The sequence below is a fragment of the Zalophus californianus genome, chromosome 1, assembly GCF_009762305.2.
Source record: "Zalophus californianus isolate mZalCal1 chromosome 1, mZalCal1.pri.v2, whole genome shotgun sequence".
NCBI lineage: Eukaryota > Metazoa > Chordata > Mammalia > Carnivora > Otariidae > Zalophus > Zalophus californianus.
In genome coordinates, this window is record NC_045595.1 from 6,780,685 (window position 1) to 6,785,483 (window position 4,799).

Genomic DNA, 4,799 nt, shown 5'->3' on the forward strand with positions numbered 1-4,799 from the left:
GCTTGACTAATCCTCTATACATGGAGGAATGTGCCTTACTACGCCCCTGCTGTAGAAGGTATATGAGTATGGAAAATAAACCTCGGCACCTCGGGCTGTTTGCTCGGGGTCCCCTGTGCCTCGCTATACTGTTGTCTCTTTTTCTCAGTTCCTTCACCGCCCCAGGTCCCTGACTCTCAGAGGTTGACACCATTGGACCAAAACACACACACACATGATAGCAAATGTTATTAGGAGGGTCCCATATGCTGAGTGCTGTGTTGGCTGCTTTTCTTCTTTGCACTACTCCTCACTGCAACATCCCCATAAGACATGATGACAGTTTCACTCTACAGTGAGGACACCAAGGCCTCCATACACTTGAGAAGCTTTCCCCATTTACAAAGAAGTGCTGGTTTGGGTTACATTCAGAGTTCTGAGTTTAAGTAATACACCAGATAATAAAGGCCATCATGGCCACTTCTGTCTCCTCCAGGTGAGGGAGCACCACTGCTTTACAGAAGCAATCCTCTTACGGCACTTGATTATCTTCTAAGTACCTTATAAATCTGCACTGTCTTGAAGGTCTTTGTCTTCCAGAGACCAATAACTGTTTGAATTTTCCTCTATTTTGAAGAGTCTATACATTTGCTTCATTCTCTCATGTAGCTGCTTTTTATTTATTTAATTTTTTATTATGTTATGTTAGTCACCATAGAGTACATCATTGGGTTTTTGATGTAGTGTTCAATGATTCATTATTTGTGTATAATACCCAGTGCTCATTACAACACGTGCCCTCCTTAATACCCATCACCCTGTTATCCCTCTTCCCACCCCCCTACCCTCTGAAACCCTGTTTGTTTCCCAGAGTCCATAATCTCTCATGGATTGTCTCCCCCTCTGATTTCCCCCCCTTCAGTTTTCCCTTCCTTCTCCTAATGCCCTCCATGCTATTCCTTATGTTCTACATATGAGTGAAACCATATGATCATTGTCCTTCTCTGTTTGACTTATTTCACTTAGCATAATCTCCTCCAGTTCCATCCATGTCGGTGCAAATGATGGGTATTCATCATGTCTGATGGCTGAGTAATATTCCATTGTCTCTATGGACCACATCTTCTTTATCCATTCATCTGTTGAAGGGCATCTTGGCTCCTTCCACAGTTTGGCTATTGTGGACATTGCTGCTATGAACACTCGGGTGAATGTGCCCCTTCTTTCCACTAAATCTGTGTCTTTGGGGTAAATATCCAGTAGTACAATTGCTGGGTCATAGGGTAGCTCTATTTTTAAATTTTTGAGGAACCTCCGTACTGTTTTCCAAAGTGTCTGTACCAGCTTACATTTGCACCAACAGTGTAAGAGGGTTCCCCTTTCTTCACATCCTTGCCAACATTTGTTTCCTGCCTTGTTAATTTTTGCCATTCTAACTGGTGTAAAGTGGTATCTCAATGTGGTTTTGATTTGAATTTCCCTGATGGCTAATGATGTTGAACATTTTTTCATGTGTCTGTTAGTCATTTGTATGTCTTCTTTGGAGAAGTGTCTTTTTATAAAAATGATATGCCACCTATCACCTTGGGTGGAAAAGATCCTAAGGATAGAGATCACTGACATAGTTGCCTAGTTTCTCTTAGAATGAACCACTAACATAGATGAGTAGCATTTCCATGGAGGAGTCTCATTACTTTCAAGTTTATAAGCAACATTTTTCAATCTATGTTCAGATGCAGAGCATATACTGGAATGGATTCCATGACCTGCTACATTTTTTTCTCACTGTTACTCTGTCATGGGTAGAGGTGGACATGCCTTGTAGGTAAAGGAAAGATTTAAGGCATTTATCAAGATGAAAATACTAAATTTTGAAGAAAGGAATTTATGAAACATGAGATGGTTTAGGAATACTAATGCCATATCATCCAGAAGAATTAACAATGATTGGTCAAGATAGTCAAGTCGTCCCATAAGTGGAATTTAAGAAACAAACGAGCATAGGGGGAAAAGAGAGAGAGGGGGACAAACCAAAAAACAGACTCTTAACTATAGAGAACAAATGGATGGTTACCAGAGGGGAGGGGGTGGAGGGATTGGGTAGATGATGGGGATCAAGGAAGGCACTTGTGTTGATCACCTGGTATTGTGTGGAGGTGTTGAATCACTGTACTATTACCTGAAATTAATATTGCACTGTATGTTAATTAGCTGGAATTTCAGTAAAAACATAAATACTTAAAAAAAAAAAGGGACGGTCAACTCAGCAGTCAGATGACCTGACCTCAGACCTAGTTTTTGCCACACACTGTGTACTTCACATCCATGATGTAATCTTACCTCACCTAAGTGTCCCCATGGGAGAATGGAATAATAATATGATTTAACTCATCAGTAATTTGACACACCTTTCAGATGATTCTGAGCATGTCAAGGATTGGACAGCAGACTCTGTAGGATAGATTGGATAACTTCATTCTTGTCTTTCTGTTTGTTTGAAGGCAAGCAATACTTCTGACAAAGCTGGTGATCCAAAAAAAGGGGGGGAGGCATAGAGGGAAAATGGGAAGAAGAGTGAGAAATGATGAAAGAGGGAAAAATTAGCAGAGGGAAAGTTGGAACATTCACATGGATCCTCAATAATTGGTCTTTTTGTTTTGTTTTGTTTCATTTTTTTCTTTCATTTTTCTAAAAGCACTGGCTCTCAAACTTGGGTGTATATCAAATTCATTTGGAGGGCTTGCCAAAAATAGATCGCTGGTCCTCAACTCAGTTTATTAGCAGTATATCTGGAATGATACCAGAATTTGTACTTCTAACAATTCCCAGGTGATGTTGTTGTGGTTCATCCAAGGACTGTTCCTTTTCTTTTCTTTTTTTTAATTTTCACTCCATCTTTTCCATCAGATTCACCAACAACATGGAACCCAGAAACCAAACAGTATTTTCAGAATTCTTTCTCTTAGGATTGACATATGATCCAGAACTGCAGCCCCTACTCTTCAGCCTACTCCTGTCCACATACCTGGTTACTGTCCTGGGAAATCTGCTCAACATCCTGGCTGTCATCTCTGACTCTCACCTCCACTCCCCTATGTACTTCTTCCTTTCCAACCTGTCCTTTACTGACATCGGTTTAAGCACGACTACCATCCCAAAGATGCTGGTGAACATCCAAGCACAGAATCAGAGCATCAGTTATACAGGCTGCCTCACCCAGGTCTGCTTTGTCTTGACTTTTGTTGGCTTGGAAAATTTTCTCCTTGCAGCCATGGCCTATGACCGCTATGTGGCCATCTGCCATCCCCTGAGGTACCCTGTTATCATGAACCCCCAACTCTGTGGCCTGCTGATGAGTGCTCTCACTGCTCATTAGCATTGTCAATGACCTGCTCCATAGTCTGATGGTGCTATGGTTATCCTTTATTTTTTTTAAAAATTATTTTAGGGCGCCTGGGTGACTCAATTGGTTAAGCGACTGCCTTCGGCTCAGGTCATGATCCTGGAGTCCCGGGATCGAGTCCCACATCAGGCTCCCTGCTCAGCAGGGAGTCTGCTTCTCCCTCTGACACTCTTCCTTCTCGTGCTCTCTATCTCTCATTCTCTCTCTCTCAAATAAATAAATAAAATCTTTAAAAAATAAAATAAAAAATGACTTTATTTATTTGACAGATAGAGACAAAGCAAGAGAGGGAAAACAAGCAGGGGGAGTGGGAGAGGGAGAACCAGACTTCCCGCCAAGCAGGGAGCCCGATGTGGGGCTTGATGTGGGGCTCGATCCCAGGACCCTAGGATCATGACCTGAGCCAAAGGCAGATGCTTAAAGACTGAGCCACCCAGGCACCCCTATGGCTATCCTTCTGTAAGGACTTGGACATCCCCCACTTCTTCTGTGAACTTGGTCAGATCATCAAGCTTACCTGCTCTGATACTCTCATCAATAATATCCTGGTGTATTTTTTGGCTAGCTTACTTGGGGGTGTTCCTCTTTCTGGAATCATTTTCTCTTACACTCAAATTTTCTCCTCTGTTTTGAGAATGCCAGCAGATGGTGGAAAGTATAAAGCTTTCTCCACTTGTGGGTCTCATTTTTTTTAAAGATTTTTATTTATTTATTCATGAGAGAGAAAGGGAGAGAGAGAGAGAGAAGCAGAGGGAGAAGTAGGTTCCCAAGGGGCAGGGAGCCTGATGCGGGACTCGATTGTCCCAGTTGTGTCCTTGTTCTATGGGACAGCTGTTGGTGTGTACATTAGTTCTGCAGTTAGTGACTCTTCCAGGAGGAATACCATGGCTTCAGTGATGTACATCATGATTCCTCAAATGATGAACCCCTTTATCTACAGTCTGAGGAATAGTGACATGCAGGATGCCTTGAAGAAATTTGTCAATAGGATACCTTCTTTTCTGTGATTGTGCCATGTACCTTGGGCTGGGTTGTAAAAAATAAATCAAAGTTATACAAATCACAGGAGAACCGGAATCCTTACTATTTCTGTCACCAAATGCTTCTAACATGACTAGATAACATAACAGCCAAGTATATTTAAACTTAGGGTTGAAACCTAACTTTTATTTTCATTCAGCTTTTTTATGTTTGGCAAGTTATTTCAATTCTTACTTCAATGTTTTACTCAGTTCCATAGAGGTAGAACCTGAGGCAGAGGTCAAAGTTTTTTACTGTTTGTATGGATGACTCTCAGAAGAAGGAAAGTTGTACAATATGGATAGCTCAGAAAAGTATACTAGACTTGTCTCCAGATGTAAGGGAAACAAAAGCAAACATGAACTGTTGGGACTTCATCAAGATAAAAAGTTCTGCA

The 4,799-nt window shown here is 41.4% G+C and overlaps 1 pseudogene; it reads left to right on the forward strand.

The window, feature by feature from the left end:
• The first annotated feature begins 2,878 nt into the window (after window positions 1-2,878).
• LOC113916545 lies at window positions 2,879-4,389 on the forward strand (annotated as a pseudogene).
• Window positions 4,390-4,799: the final 410 nt, after the last annotated feature.